At 43.4% G+C, this 17345-nt stretch overlaps 1 protein-coding gene across 1 annotated transcript in view; it reads right to left on the bottom strand.

Moving 5' to 3' along the window:
- Positions 1-17345, bottom strand: part of FAF1 (Fas associated factor 1) — a 700642-nt gene that overhangs the window by 565924 nt on the left and 117373 nt on the right. The gene's annotated exons all lie outside the window — the stretch shown is intronic.

Below are 17345 nucleotides of genomic sequence, written 5' to 3'. Positions count from 1 at the left end.
GGTAAATCTTTCTGGTAACAGGTTTCCTAGCCTGTATTAAGGTATCAATAACTGACTCAGAAAACCCACGTCTTGATAAAATCAAGCGTTCAATTTCCAAGCAGTCAGCTTCAGAGAAGTTAGATTTTGATGTTTGAACGGACCCTGTATCAGAAGGTCCTGTTTCAGAGGTAGAGACCAAGGTGGACAGGATGACAAGTCCACCAGGTCTGCATACCAAGTCCTGCGTGGCCACGCAGGTGCTATTAGAATCACTGATGCTCTCTCTTGTTTGATTCTGGCAATCAATCGAGGAAGTAACGGGAAGGGTGGAAACACGTAAGCCATCCTGAAGTCCCAAGGTGCTGTCAGAGCATCTATCAGGACTGCTCCTGGATCCCTGGATCTGGACCCGTAACGAGGAAGCTTGGCGTTCTGTCGAGACGCCATGAGATCTATCTCTGGTTTGCCCCAACGTCGAAGTATTTGGGCAAAGACCTCCGGATGAAGTTCCCACTCCCCCGGATGAAAAGTCTGACGACTTAAGAAATCCGCCTCCCAGTTCTCCACTCCCGGGATGTGGATTGCTGACAGGTGGCAAGAGTGAGACTCTGCCCAGCGAATTATCTTTGATACTTCCGTCATAGCTAGGGAGCTTCTTGTCCCTCCCTGATGGTTGATGTAAGCTACAGTCGTGATGTTGTCCGACTGAAACCTGATGAACCCCCGAGTTGTCAACTGGGGCCAAGCCAGGAGGGCATTGAGAACTGCTCTCAATTCCAGAATGTTTATTGGCAGGAGACTCTCCTCCTGACTCCATTGTCCCTGAGCCTTCAGAGAATTCCAGACGGCACCCCAACCTAGAAGGCTGGCGTCTGTTGTTACAATTGTCCAGTCTGGTCTGCTGAATGGCATCCCCCTGGACAGATGTGGCCGAGAAAGCCACCATAGAAGAGAATTTCTGGTCTCTTGATCCAGATTCAGAGAAGGGGATAAGTCTGAGTAATCCCCATTCCACTGACTTAGCATGCACAGTTGCAGTGGTCTGAGGTGTAAGCGTGCAAAGGGTACTATGTCCATTGCCGCTACCATTAAGCCGATTACCTCCATGCATTGAGCCACTGACGGGTGTTGAATGGAATGAAGGGTGCGGCAAGCACTTTGAAGTCTTGTTAGCCTGTCCTCTGTCAGGTAAATCTTCATTTCTACAGAATCTATAAGAGTCCCCAGGAAGGGAACTCTTGTGAGTGGAACGAGTGAACTTTTCTTTTCGTTCACCTTCCATCCATGTGACCTTAGAAATGCCAGCACTAACTCTGTATGAGACTTGGCAGTTTGAAAGCTTGAAGCTTGTATCAGAATGTCGTCTAGGTATGGAGCTACCGAGATTCCCCGCGGTCTTAGTACCGCCAGAAGAGCACCCAGAACCTTTGTGAAGATTCTTGGAGCTGTAGCCAATCCGAATGGAAGAGCCACAAACTGGTAATGCCTGTCTAGGAAGGCAAACCTTAGGTACCGATAATGATCTTTGTGAATCGGTATGTGAAGGTAAGCATCTTTTAAATCTACAGTGGTCATGTACTGACCCTCTTGGATCATAGGTAAAATTGTCCGAATAGTCTCCATCTTGAACGATGGAACTCTTAGGAATTTGTTTAGGATCTTTAAGTCCAGGATTGGTCTGAAAGTTCCCTCTTTTTTGGGAACCACAAACAGATTTGAGTAAAACCCCTGTCCCTGTTCCGATCGTGGAACTGGATGGATTACTCCCATTAACAAGAGCTCTTGTACGCAGCGTAGAAACGCCTCTTTCTTTGTCTGGATTGTTGACAATCTTGACAGATGAAATCTCTCTCTTGGAGGAGAGTATTTGAAGTCCAGAAGGTATCCCTGAGATATTATCTCTAGCGCCCAGGGATCCTGAACATCTCTTGCCCAAGCCTGGGCGAAGAGAGAAAGTCTGCCCCCCACTAGATCCGATCCCGGATCGGGGGCCCTCAATTCATGCTGTTTTAGGGGCAGCAGCAGGTTTCCTAGTCTGCTTGCCCTTGTTCCAGGACTGGTTAGGTTTCCAGCCTTGTCTGTAGCGAGCAACAGCTCCTTCCTGTTTTGGTGCAGAGGAAGTTGATGCTGCTCCTGCTTTGAAATTACGAAAGGAACGAAAATTAGACTGTCTAGTCTTGGCTTTGGCTTTGTCCTGAGGCAGGGCATGGCCTTTACCTCCTGTAATGTCAGCGATAATCTCTTTCAACCCGGGCCCGAATAAGGTCTGCCCTTTGAAAGGTATATTAAGCAATTTAGACTTAGAAGTAACATCAGCTGACCAGGATTTTAGCCACAGCGCCCTGCGTGCCTGAATGGCGAATCCTGAATTCTTCGCCGTAAGTTTAGTAAGATGTACTACGGCCTCCGAAATGAATGAATTAGCTAGTTTAAGGACTCTAAGCCTGTCCGTAATGTCGTCCAGAGTAGCTGAACCAATGTTCTCTTCCAGAGACTCAATCCAGAATGCCGCTGCAGCCGTGATCGGCGCAATGCATGCAAGGGGTTGCAATATCAAACCTTGTTGAACAAACATTTTCTTAAGGTAACCCTCTAATTTTTTATCCATTGGATCTGAAAAAGCACAGCTATCCTCCACCGGGATAGTGGTACGCTTAGCTAAGGTAGAAACTGCTCCCTCCACCTTAGGGACCGTTTGTCATAAGTCCCTTGTGGTGGCGTCTATTGGAAACATTTTTCTAAATATCGGAGGGGGTGAGAACGGCACACCGGGTCTATCCCACTCCTTAGTAACAATTTCAGTAAGTCTCTTAGGTATAGGAAAAACCTCAGTACTCGTCGGTACCGCAAAATATTTATCCAACCTACACATTTTCTCTGGTATTGCAACTGTGTTACAATCATTCAGAGCCGCTAACACCTCCCCTAGTAATACACGGAGGTTTTCCAGTTTAAATTTAAAATTTGAAAACATAATTTATGCTTACCTGATAAATTCCTTTCTTCTGTTGTGTGATCAGTCCACGGGTCATCATTACTTCTGGGATATAACTCCTCCCCAACAGGAAATGCAAGAGGATTCACCCAGCAGAGCTGCATATAGCTCCTCCCCTCTATGTCACTCCCAGTCATTCGACCAAGAATCAACGAGAAAGGAGAAACCAAGGGTGAAGTGGTGACTGGAGTATAATTTAAAAGATATTTACCTGCCTTAAAACAGGGCGGGCCGTGGACTGATCACACAACAGAAGAAAGGAATTTATCAGGTAAGCATAAATTATGTTTTCTTCTGTTATGTGTGATCAGTCCACGGGTCATCATTACTTCTGGGATACCAATACCAAAGCAAAAGTACACGGATGACGGGAGGGATAGGCAGGCTCATCATACAGAAGGAACCACTGCCTGAAGAACCTTTCTCCCAAAAATAGCCTCCGAAGAAGCAAAAGTGTCAAATTTGTAAAATTTGGAAAAAGTATGAAGCGAAGACCAAGTTGCAGCCTTGCAAATCTGTTCCACAGAGGCCTCATTCTTAAAGGCCCAAGTGGAAGCCACAGCTCTAGTAGAATGAGCTGTAATTCTTTCAGGAGGCTGCTGTCCAGCAGTCTCATAGGCTAAACGAATTATGCTACGAAGCCAGAAAGAGAGAGAGGTAGCCGAAGCCTTATGACCTCTCCTCTGACCAGAATACACGACAAACAGGGAAGACGTTTGTCGAAAATCCTTAGTTGCCTGCAAGTAGAACTTGAGGGCACGAACTACATCCAGATTGTGTAGAAGACGTTCCTTCTTTGAAGAAGGATTTGGACACAAGGATGGAACAACAATCTCTTGATTGATATTCCTGTTAGTGACTACCTTAGGTAAGAACCCAGGTTTAGTACGCAGAACTACCTTGTCTGAGTGAAAAATCAGATAAGGAGAATCACAATGTAAGGCTGATAACTCAGAGACTCTTCGAGCCGAGGAAATAGCCATTAAAAACAGAACTTTCCAAGATAACAATTTTATATCAATGGAATGAAGGGGTTCAAACGGAACACCCTGTAAAACGTTAAGAACTAAGTTTAAACTCCATGGCGGAGCAACAGTTTTAAACACAGGCTTGATCCTAGCTAAAGCCTGACAAAAGGCCTGGACGTCTGGATTTTCTGACAGACGCCTGTGTAACAAGATGGACAGAGCTGAGATCTGTCCCTTTAATGAGCTAGCCGATAAACCCTTTTCTAAACCTTCTTGTAGAAAGGACAATATCCTAGGAATCCTAACCTTACTCCAGGAGTAACCTTTGGATTCGCACCAGTATAGGTATTTACGCCATATCTTATGGTAAATCCTTCTGGTAACAGGCTTCCTAGCCTGTATCAGGGTATCAATAACCGACTCAGAAAAACCACGTTTTGATAAAATCAAGCGTTCAATTTCCAAGCAGTCAGCTTCAGAGAAGTTAGATTTTGATGTTTGAATGGACCCTGTATCAGAAGGTCCTGTCTTAGAGGTAGAGACCAAGGCGGACAGGATGACATGTCCACTAGATCTGCATACCAAGTCCTGCGTGGCCATGCAGGCGCTATTAGAATCACTGATGCTCTCTCCTGTTTGATTTTGGCAATCAATCGAGGAAGCAGCGGGAAGGGTGGAAACACATAAGCCATCCCGAAGTTCCAAGGTGCTGTCAAGGCATCTATCAGAACCGCTCCCGGATCCCTGGATCTGGACCCGTAGCGAGGAAGTTTGGCGTTCTGGCGAGACGCCATGAGATCTATCTCTGGTTTGCCCCAACGTCGAAGTATTTGGGCAAAGACCTCCGGATGAAGTTCCCACTCCCCCGGATGAAAAGTCTGGCGACTCAAGAAATCCGCCTCCCAGTTCTCCACTCCCGGGATGTGGATTGCTGACAGGTGGCAAGAGTGAGACTCTGCCCAGCGAATTATCTTTGATACTTCCATCATTGCTAGGGAGCTTCTTGTCCCTCCTTGATGGTTGATGTAAGCTACAGTCGTGATGTTGTCCGACTGAAACCTGATGAACCCCCGAGTTTTTAACTGGGGCCAAGCCAGAAGGGCATGGAGAACTGCTCTTAATTCCAGAATGTTTATTGGCAGGAGACTTTCCTCCTGATTCCATTGTCCCTGAGCCTTCAGAGAATTCCAGACAGCGCCCCAACCTAGTAGGCTGGCGTCTGTTGTTACAATTGTCCAGTCCGGCCTGCTGAATGGCATCCCCCTGGACAGATGTGGCCGAGAAAGCCACCATAGAAGAGAGTTTCTGGTCTCTTGATCCAGATTCAGAGTAGGGGACAAGTCTGAGTAATCCCCATTCCACTGACTCAGCATGCACAATTGCAGCGGTCTGAGATGTAGACGTGCAAAGGGTACTATGTCCATTGCTGCTACCATTAAGCCGATCACCTCCATGCATTGAGCTACTGACGGGAGTTGAATGGAATGAAGGACACGGCATGCATTTAGAAGCTTTGTTAATCTGTCTTCTGTCAGATAAATCTTCATTTCTACAGAATCTATAAGAGTCCCCAAGAATGGAACTCTTGTGAGAGGAAAAAGAGAACTCTTCTTTTCGTTCACTTTCCATCCATGCGACCTTAGAAATGCCAGAACTAACTCTGTATGAGACTTGGCAGTTTGAAAGCTTGAAGCTTGTATCAGAATGTCGTCTAGGTACGGAGCTACCGAAATTCCTCTCGGTCTTAGTACCGCCAGAAGGGCACCCAGAACCTTTGTGAAGATTCTTGGAGCCGTAGCCAATCCGAATGGAAGAGCTACAAACTGGTAATGCCTGTCTAAGAAGGCAAACCTTAGATACCGGTAATGATCTTTGTGAATCGGTATGTGAAGGTAAGCATCCTTTAAATCCACTGTGGTCATGTACTGACCCTTTTGGATCATGGGTAAGATTGTCCGAATAGTTTCCATTTTGAACGATGGAACTCTTAGGAATTTGTTTAGGATCTTTAAATCCAAGATTGGCCTGAAAGTTCCCTCTTTTTTGGGAACCACAAACAGGTTTGAGTAAAACCCTTGTCCTTGTTCCGACCGCGGAACCGGATGGATCACTCCCATTAATAACAGATCTTGTACACAGCGTAGAAACGCTTCTTTCTTTATCTGGTTTGTTGACAACCTTGACAGATGAAATCTCCCTCTTGGGGGAGAGAATTTGAAGTCTAGAAGGTATCCCTGAGATATGATCTCTAGCGCCCAGGGATCCTGAACATCTCTTGCCCAGGCCTGGGCGAAGAGAGAGAGTCTGCCCCCCACTAGATCCGGTCCCGGATCGGGGGCCCTCGGTTCATGCTGTCTTTGGGGCAGCAGCAGGTTTCCTGGCCTGCTTGCCCTTGTTCCAGGACTGGTTAGGTTTCCAGCCTTGTCTGTAACGAGCAACAGCTCCTTCCTGTTTTGGTGCAGTGGAAGTTGATGCTGCTCCTGCTTTGAAATTCCGAAAGGGACGAAAATTAGACTGTCTAGCCTTAGCTTTGGCTTTGTCTTGAGGCAGGGCGTGGCCCTTACCTCCTGTAATGTCAGCGATAATTTCTTTCAAACCGGGCCCAAATAAAGTTTGCCCCTTGAAAGGTATATTAAGTAATTTGGACTTAGAAGTTACATCAGCTGACCAGGATTTTAGCCACAGCGCCCTACGTGCCTGAATGGCGAATCCTGAGTTCTTAGCCGTAAGTTTGGTTAAATGTACTACGGCCTCCGAAATGAATGAATTAGCTAGTTTAAGGACTCTAAGCCTGTCCGTAATGTCGTCCAGCGTAGCTGAACTAAGGTTCTCTTCCAGAGACTCAATCCAAAATGCTGCCGCAGCCGTAATCGGCGCGATGCATGCAAGGGGTTGCAATATAAAACCTTGTTGAACAAACATTTTCTTAAGGTAACCCTCTAATTTTTTATCCATTGGATCTGAAAAAGCACAGCTATCCTCCACCGGGATAGTGGTACGCTTAGCTAAAGTAGAAACTGCTCCCTCCACCTTAGGGACCGTTTGCCATAAGTCCCGTGTGGTGGCGTCTATTGGAAACATCTTTCTAAATATTGGAGGGGGTGAGAACGGCACACCGGGTCTATCCCACTCCTTAGTAACAATTTCAGTTAGTCTCTTAGGTATAGGAAAAACGTCAGTACTCGCCGGTACCGCAAAGTATTTATCCAACCTACACAATTTTTCTGGTATTGCAACAGTGTTACAATCATTAAGAGCCGCTAAAACCTCCCCTAGTAATACACGGAGGTTCTCCAATTTAAATTTAAAATTTGAAATATCTGAATCCAATCTGTTTGGATCAGAACCATCACCCACAGAATGAAGCTCTCCGTCCTCATGTTCTGCAAGCTGTGACGCAGTATCAGACATGGCCCTAGTATTATCAGCGCACTCTGTTCTCACCCCAGAGTGATCACGCTTGCCTCTTAGTTCTGGTAATTTAGCCAAAACTTCAGTCATAACAGTAGCCATATCTTGTAATGTTATCTGTAATGGCCGCCCAGATGTACTAGGCGCCATAATATCACGCACCTCCCGGGCGGGAGATGCAGGTACTGACACGTGAGGCGAGTTAGTCGGCATAACTCTCCCCTCGCTGTTTGGTGAAATTTGTTCAATTTGTACAGATTGGCTTTTATTTAAAGTAGCATCAATACAGTTAGTACATAAATTTCTATTGGGCTCCACCTTGGCATTGGAACAAATGACACAGATATCTTCCTCTGAATCAGACATGTTTAACACACTAGCAATAAACTTGCAACTTGGTTACAATCTTATTTAACAAAAACGTACTGTGCCTCAAAGAGCACTAAACGATTAAATGACAGTTGAAATAATGAACTGAAAGACAGTTATAGCATCAATCCTTAAAAACAACCCAACTTTTAGCAAAGGTTTGTTCCCATTAGTAAAGTAACAATAATTAAATTTGAAACATAAAAATTACAGAGCAACGTTTTTAATCACAGTCAATATATAAGTCTCACAGCTCTGCTGAGAGAATCTACCTCCCTCCAAAGAAGTTTGAAGACCCCTGAGATCTGTTAGAGATGAACCGGATCATGCAGGAAATACAAGAGTAACTGACTGGAATTTTTTGATGCGTAGCAAAGAGCGCCAAAAACGGCCCCTCCCCCTCACACACAGCAGTGAGAGAGAAAAGAAACTGTCACAATTAAAACAAGCAACTGCCAAGTGGAAAAATAATGCCCAAATATTTATTCACTCAGTACCTCAGAAAATGCAAACGATTCTACATTCCAGCAAAAACGTTTAACATAATAAATACCTATTAAAAGGTTTAATGTACTTTTAACAGAGTAATTCCGGTGAAATACCATCCCCAGAATACTGAAGTGTAGAGTATACATACATGTCATTATAACGGTATGGCAGGATTTTCTCATCAATTCCATTCAGAAAATAAAAACTGCTACATACCTCAATGCAGATTCATCTGCCCGCTGTCCCCTTATCTGAAGCTTTTACCTCCCTCAGATGGCCGAGAAACAGCAATATGATCTTAACTACTCCGGTTAAAATCATAGTAAAAACTCTGGTAGATTCTTCTTCAAACTCTGCCAGAGAGGCAATAACACGCTCCGGTGCTATTGTAAAATAACAAACTTTTGATTGAAGTTATAAAAACTAAGTATAATCACCATAGTCCTCTCACACATCCTATCTAGTTGCTGGGTGCAAGAGAATGACTGGGAGTGACGTAGAGGGGAGGAGCTATATGCAGCTCTGCTGGGTGAATCCTCTTGCATTTCCTGTTGGGGAGGAGTTATATCCCAGAAGTAATGATGACCCGTGGACTGATCACACATAACAGAAGAAATATCTGAATCCAGTCTGTTTGGATCAGAACCGTCACCCACAGAATGAAGTTCTTCGTCCTCATGTTCTGCCACCTGTGACGCAGTGTCTGACATGGCCCTAATATTATCAGCGCACTCTGTTCTCACCCCAGAGTGATCACGCTTACCTCTTAGCTCTGGTAATTTAGCCAAAACCTCAGTCATAACAGTAGCCATGTCCTGTAATGTGATTTGTAATGGCCGCCCAGATGTACTCGGCGCTACAATATCACGCACCTCCCTCTGAGCGGGAGATGTAGGTACTGACACGTGAGGCGAGTTAGTCGGCATAACTCTCCCCTCGTTGTTTGGTGAAATTTGTTCAATTTGTACAGATTGACTTTTATTTAAAGTAGCATCAATACAGTTAGTACATAAATTTCTATTGGGCTCCACTTTGGCATTGCAACAAATGACACAGGTATCATCCTCTGAATCAGACATGTTTAACACACTAGCAAATAAACTTGTAACTTGGAAATACAATTCAATTAGAATAATATTAAAACGTACTGTGCCTTTAAGAAGCACAGAAGATCTATGACAGTTGAAAATTAATAAATTGAAACAGTTATAGCCTCAATCCTTGTAAATAAGACAACTTTAGCAAAGGTTTAATCCCATTAGCAAAGATAACAAATTCTGAAAGCAGGAAACAAATTACAGAATAAACGTTTTTTATCTCAGTCAAACTATAATTCTCACAGCTCTGCTGAGAGAAATTACCTCCCTCAAAATAAGTTTTGAAGACCCCTGAGCTCTGTAGAGATGAACCGGATCATGCAGGGAATACAATGAGTTGCTGACTGAAATATTTGATGTGTAGTAAAAGCGCCAAAAAACGGCCCCTCCCCCTCACACACAGCAGTGAGGGAGAACAGAAACTGTCAGAAAACAGATTAAGCAACTGCCAAGTGGAAAAATAGTGCCCAAACATTTATTCACTCAGTACCTCAGTAAATGAAAACGATTTTACATTCCAGCAAAAACGTTAAACATAATCTCTAGTTATTAAACAGCTTTATGTATTTCTTACAGTGTAATTCTAGTGAAGTACCATTCCCCAGAATACTGAAGTGTAAAGTATACATACATGACATTATATCGGTATGGCAGGATTTTCTCATCAATTCCATTGTCAGAAAATAAAAACTGCTACATACCTCTATGCAGATTCATCTGCCCGCTGTCCCCTGATCTGAAGTTTACCTCTCCTCAGATGGCCGAGAAACAGCAATATGATCTTAACTACTCCGGCTAAAATCATAACAAAAACTCTGGTAGATTCTTCTTCAAACTCTGCCAGAGAGATAATAACACACTCCGGTGCTATTTTAAAATAACAAACTTTTGATTGAAGATATAAAACTAAGTATAATCACCATAGTCCTCTCACACATCCTATCTAGTCGTTGGGTGCAAGAGAATGACTGGGAGTGACGTAGAGGGGAGGAGCTATATGCAGCTCTGCTGGGTGAATCCTCTTGCACTTCCTGTTGGGGAGGAGTAATATCCCAGAAGTAATGATGACCCGTGGACTGATCACACTTAACAGAAGAAATAGAGATATTATTAACCCCTAAAGTGCCTCTAAACACATGAGTCAAATCTTCAGGGTATACTATTATACAGTATTAACCCCTAGTCTCCTGTCACAAAAGTGCCTGCATCCTGCCTACAATATCCTTATAAAGGATAAATATATGTCCCAAATAATGTGCAGTGAAAGACTCATAAGTGCAAGTCCCCAATACTTAAAACACAAAAGCACTTACCTGCATCTGGCCGTCTGGCAGGAGGACAGCTTACTAGGTATGAGAGGAAGCCGCTCCTCACAGAGACCTGTAGAAAAAGAAAGACAGAGTAAACCTGTTCCTAACTGCTTTAAAGCCACCACTGCCCTACTGAAGAGACTAACACAGAGTACGGCCAGACCCCATCTTGAAAGAGTCTGGCTTTCAAAATAATAATAATAATAATAATGATTGAAGTGAAATAAATCCAATCTTCTTCAGACACCAAAAACTTCACCTCCTCCTTGCACCGAAGGCAAAGAGAATGACTGGGGATTGTGGGAAGGGAAGTGACATATAACAGCTTTGCTGTGGTGCTCTTTGCCTCCTCCTGCTGGCCAGGAGTGATATTCCCAACAGTAATTGATGATTCCGTAGACTCACCGTGTGGTTAAGAAAGAAATAGCTGTTGTCGTCCAGGCTGTGTGCTACATAGTGTAACACTTTTGTGCATATTGTATGCATTATACTAATTTGGGGAAATTGTCTTTCAACTATATTAAAATTAGCAGGGACTTATAGTCGACAACTACAAGACAAATTTTGCTAACAAAGAAATGTGTTTACTTCTCAACCAACTATGTAGTTCATCTTATTGAATGTAAAGAACATTGCAAACATTAAAGGGATGGTAAATCATAGCATTTGGGAAACGCTAGGATTTACCATTTTAACAAATAAAGGGGACTTTCATTCATGAAGTATAAAATACTTCATGCTGAAAGTTCCTTTATTTGTTTGAAGCGTTTGCTGCACTAAGCTGCTCAGGAAGCCTGCGGCAGAATGCTATTTGTTGAGAGGTGACGTTTCCACCTCTTAGCAAATAGCCATGCGCTCCAACTGGCGCCAAGCCGGAAAGCCTGCACGACTATTGGCTAAGAGGTGGAAAAGTCACCTCAGCAAAACAGCGTTCAGCCATGGGCTGCCTGAGGTGCTCAGTGCGGCGAATGCTTCAAACAAATAAAGGAACTTTCAGCATTAAGTATTTTATACTTCATAAATGAAAGTCCCCTTATTTGTTCCAATGGTAGATCCTAGCATTTCATAAACACTAGAATTTACCATCCCTTTAAGTTGTTATGACAACAAGGGATGTTCGCTCACATATACGGAGCACCCAAGGTACATTAAAAAACATAAATTATGCTTATCTGATAATTTAATTTCCATCTGTGGGAGGAGAGTCCACTGCTTCATTCATTACTTGTAGGAATTAAGAACCTGGCCACCAGGAAGAGGCAAAGACACCCCAGCAAAAGGCTTAAATACCTTCCCCACTTCCCCCTCATCCCCCAGTCATTCTGCCAAGGGAACAAGGCACAGTAGGAGAAATATCAGGGTACAAAAGGTGCCAGAAGTACAATATAAAATTTAGGTCCGCCCATCGGAGCAAACGGGCTGGAGCAGTGGACTCTCCTCCCACAGATGGAAATTAAATTATCAGGTAAGCATAATTTATGTTTTCCATCTTAATGTGAGGAGAGTCCACTGCTTCATTCATTACTTGTGGGAACAAATACCCAAGCTCTAGAGGACACTGAATGAACAAAACGGGAGGGCAAAAAGAAGGCGGACCCTATACTGAGGGCAACACAGCCTGCAAAACCTCTCCCCGAAAACCAGCTTCCGCCAAAGCAAAAACATCAAATTTGTAGAATTTCGCAAAAGTATGTAACGCCTTACAAATCTGCTCCGCAGAGGCCTCGTTCTTAAAGGCCCAAGAAGAGGCCACAGCCCTAGTTGAGTGAGCCATAATCCTCTGAGGAGGCTTATGTCCCACTTACTCATAGGCCAAACGGATAATGCTCCTCAACCAATAAGACAGTGAAGTGGAAGAGGCCCTTTGCCTCCTATGCTTCCCTGAATACACAACAAATAACAACAAAGTCTGTCTGAAATCCTTTGTGGCCTGAAGATAAAACTTCAAGGCTCGAACCACATCCAAGTTATGAAGTAACCTCTCCTTAGACGAAGAAGGGTTAGGACACAAGGAAGGAACTACTATCTCCTGATTGATGTTACGCTCTGATACCACCTTTGGGAGGAAACCCCATCCAGTGCAAAGTACAGCCTTATAAGCGTGAAAGCAGCGTGAAAGGAGGCTCAAATTGCAAGGCTGCTAACTCAGAGACTCTGCAAGCCGATGCAATAGCCAGAAAAAAACATAATTTATGTAAGAACTTACCTGATAAATTCATTTCTTTCATATTAACAAGAGTCCATGAGCTAGTGACGTATGGGATATACATTCCTACCAGGAGGGGCAAAGTTTCCCAAACCTTAAAATGCCTATAAATACACCCCTCACCACACCCACAAATCAGTTTAACGAATAGCCAAGAAGTGGGGTGACAAGAAAAAAAGTGCGAAGCATATAAAATAAGGAATTGGAATAATTGTGCTTTATACAAAAAAATCATAACCACCACAAAAAAGGGTGGGCCTCATGGACTCTTGTTAATATGAAAGAAATGAATTTATCAGGTAAGTTCTTACATAAATTATGTTTTCTTTCATGTAATTAACAAGAGTCCATGAGCTAGTGACGTATGGGATAATGACTACCCAAGATGTGGATCTTTCCACACAAGAGTCACTAGAGAGGGAGGGATAAAATAAAGACAGCCAATACCTGCTGAAAATAATCCACACCCAAAATAAAGTTTAACAAAAAACATAAGCAGAAGATTCAAACTGAAACCGCTGCCTGAAGAACTTTTCTACCAAAAACTGCTTCAGAAGAAGAAAATACATCAAAATGGTAGAATTTAGTAAAAGTATGCAAAGAGGACCAAGTTGCTGCTTTGCAGATCTGGTCAACCGAAGCTTCATTCCTAAACGCCCAGGAAGTAGAAACTGAACTAGTAGAATGAGCTGTAATTCTTTGAGGCGGAATTTTACCCGACTCAACATAGGCAAGATGAATTAAAGATTTCAACCAAGATGCCAAAGAAATGGCAGAAGCTTTCTGGCCTTTCCTAGAACCGGAAAAGATAACAAATAGACTAGAAGTCTTACGGAAAGATTTCGTAGCTTCAACATAATATTTCAAAGCTCTAACAACATCCAAAGAATGCAATGATTTCTCCTTAGAATTCTTAGGATTAGGACATAATGAAGGAACCACAATTTCTCTACTAATGTTGTTGGAATTCACAACCTTAGGTAAAAATTGAAAAGAAGTTCGCAACACCGCCTTATCCTGATGAACGAAAGAGCAGATAATTCAGAAACTCTTCTAGCAGAAGAGATGGCCAAAAGGAACAAAACTTTCCAAGAAAGTAATTTAATGTCCAAAGAATGCATAGGTTCAAACGGAGGAGCTTGAAGAGCACCCAGAACCAAATTCAAACTCCATGGAGGAGAAATTGACTTAATGACAGGTTTTATACGAACCAAAGCTTGTACAAAACAATGAATATCAGGAAGAATAGCAATCTTTCTGTGAAAAAGAACAGAAAGAGCGGAGATTTGTCCTTTCAAAGAACTCGCGGACAAACCCTTATCTAAACCATCCTGAAGAAACTGTAAAATTCTCGGTATTCTAAAAGAATGCCAAGAAAAATGATGAGAAAGACACCAAGAAATATAAGTCTTCCAGACTCTATAATATATCTCTCGAGATACAGATTTACGAGCCTGTAACATAGTATTAATCACGGAGTCAGAGAAACCTCTATGACCAAGAATCAAGCGTTCAATCTCCATACCTTTAAATTTAAGGATTTCAGATCCGGATGGAAAAAACAACATATAAAGCAAAATAGATCAAATTCCTTATAAGACAGTTTCAGGAATGGGAAAAAAATGCCAAACATCAAGCTTCTAGCAACCAGAAGCAAATAAAAAATGAGACTGAAATAATGTGGAGACAAAAGCGACGCCCATATTTTTTGGCGCCAAATAAGACGCCCACATTATTTGGCGCCTAAATGCTTTTGGCGCCAAAAATGACGCCACATCCGGAACGCCGAAATTTTTGGCGCAAAATAACGTCAAAAATGACGCAACTTCCGGCGACACGTATGACGCCGGAAACGGAAAATAATTTTTTGCGCCAAAAAAGTCCGCGCCAAGAATGACGCAATAAAATGAAGCATTTTCAGCCCCCGCGAGCCTAACAGCCCACAGAGAAAAAAGTCAAATTTTTGAGGTAAGAAAAAATATGATAATTTAAAGCATAATCCCAAATATGAAACTGACTGTCTGGAAATAAGGAAAGTTGAACATTCTGAGTCAAGGCAAATAAATGTTTGAATACATATATTTAGAACTTTATAAATAAAGTGCCCAACCATAGCTTAGAGTGTCACAGAAAATAAGACTTACTTACCCCAGGACACTCATCTACATGTTTGTAGAAAGCCAAACCAGTACTGAAACGAGAATCAGTAGAGGAAATGGTAAATATAAGAGTATATCGTCGATCTGAAAAGGGAGGTAAGAGATGAATCTCTACGACCGATAACAGAGAACCTTATGAAATAGACCCCGTAGAAGGAGATCACTGCATTCAATAGGCAATACTCTCCTCACATCCCTCTGACATTCACTGCACGCTGAGAGGAAAACCGGGCTCCAACTTGCTGCGGAGCGCATATCAACGTAGAATCTAGCACAAACTTACTTCACCACCTCCCTTGGAGGCAAAGTTTGTAAAAACTGATTTGTGGGTGTGGTGAGGGGTGTATTTATAGGCATTTTAAGGTTTGGGAAACTTTGCCCCTCCTGGTAGGAATGTATATCCCATACGTCACTAGCTCATGGACTCTTGTTAATTACATGAAAGAAATAGAACCTTCCAGGAAAGAATCTTAATGTCAAGTGCATGCATAAGCTCAAACCGAGCCCTCTGCAAGACCTTAAGAACCAAGTTTAAGCTCAAAGGAGGAGCAGAAGGTCTAAACACTGGTCTGATTCTGGACAAAGCCTGAACAAAGGACTGAATATCAGGAAGCTCTGCTAGCTTTTTGTGTAATAGAACCTATAGGCCGAAATCTGTCCCTTTAAGGAACTGGCGGCAAGACCCTTATCCAGACCATCTTGGAGAAAAGCCAGAATCCTGGATAACCTAATCTTGTGCCAGGGATATCCACGCTCCTCACACCAGGATACATAGGTCCTCCCCACCTTATGATAGATGCAACGAGTGAACGGTTTCCTGGCCTGAATGAGAGTATCAATTACTCTCTCCGAGAACCCTCTCTTAGCCAAGACTAGGTGTTCAATCTCCACGGAGTCAGCCTCAGAGAGTCAAGATTTTAGTGGAGAAAGGGACCCTGAACCAGTAGATCTCTGCGACAAGGTAACCTCTATGGCGGAAAGGACGACATTCCCACCAGATCCGCAAACCACATCCTCCATGGCCACGACGGAGCAATCAGAATGGTCGAAGCTTGCTCCTGTTTGATGCGGGCCACAACTCGAGGAAGGAGTGACATTGGTGGAAAAATGTTAATTAGGTTGAACTACCAAGGCACCGCTAAGGCATCTATCAGCTCTGCCTGGGGGTCCTGGACCGTGACAAATATCTGGGTAGCTTGAAGTTGAGTCTGGACGCCATAAGGTCTATCTCCGGCGTCCCCCATCTGTTGCAGATCTCCGCAAACACCTTTGGATGGAGAGACCATTCCACGGATGAAACTATTATCTCCTGAGAAAATCCGCTTCCCAGTTGTCCTTACCCGGAATGTGGATCGCTGAGAGCGAACAGTTGTAGGTCTCTGCCCATTCCAGAATCCAAGATACTTCCCTCATAGCTAGGAAGCTTCTCGTTCCCCCCTGATGGTTTACGTAAGCCACAGAGGTAATGTTGTCTGACTGGAACCTGGTGAGTCGGGTCGACCCCAGGTGGGGCCAAGCTCTCAGAGCGCTGAATATCGCTTGAAGTTCCAGAATATTTATTGGTATAGTCAACGCTTCTGGCATCCCAAACAGCACCCCATTCTGATAGACTTGCGTCCGTGGTCACAATCTCACAATCTCCCAGGATGGTCTCAAGAAGGATGTCAATAAAGAAGACAGAGGGCACTCCAAAAATTCAGGGTAAAAAAACAGTCCTTTATTCCATCATGTTAAAAACAGGTCTTGACATCTATGCTGGATAGCATGAGCCAAATCACCTTCATACACCTGGCCACAGATGTCCTTGAGGAGGTCTGAAAGGCAAGACAGTTGGACGCAATCTTGGAATGTCTCATCTGTCAAGAATATCTTCATGGATAAATCTATTATCATACCCAGAAATCCCACCCTGTTGCTGGGGACCAGAGAAGGAGAAGAGCCCTCAAGTGGTCCTCCGCAAGACTGTAGAACGGAGCCTGGACCAGAATATCGTCCAGATAAGGAGCCACCGCAATACCTCTGTCTCTCGCAACCGTGAGCAGCGCTCCCAGAACTTTTGTAAAGATACTTGGGGCAATCGCTAGACCAAAAGGTAGGGTCACAAACTGGAAGTGTTGGTACACAAATGCAAATCTTAGGAACCTGAAGTGGTCCTTGTGGATTGACACGTGAAGGTAAGTGTCCTTCATGTCTATTGTCATCATAAATTGCCCCTTTTGAACTAGGGGAAGAATCAATCTGATTGTCTCTATTTTGAACAATGGGACTGACATAAACTTGTTTAGACACTTTAGGTCCAGAATTGGGTGGAACGTGCCCTCTTTCTTTGGGACCACGAAAAGGTGTCAATAGTACCCTT

Source organism: Bombina bombina, chromosome 10 (genome assembly GCF_027579735.1).
Source record: "Bombina bombina isolate aBomBom1 chromosome 10, aBomBom1.pri, whole genome shotgun sequence".
Lineage (NCBI taxonomy): Eukaryota > Metazoa > Chordata > Amphibia > Anura > Bombinatoridae > Bombina > Bombina bombina.
The sequence above is the reverse complement of the archived record's forward strand: the minus strand, read 5'-3'. Positions and strand labels throughout refer to the sequence as shown.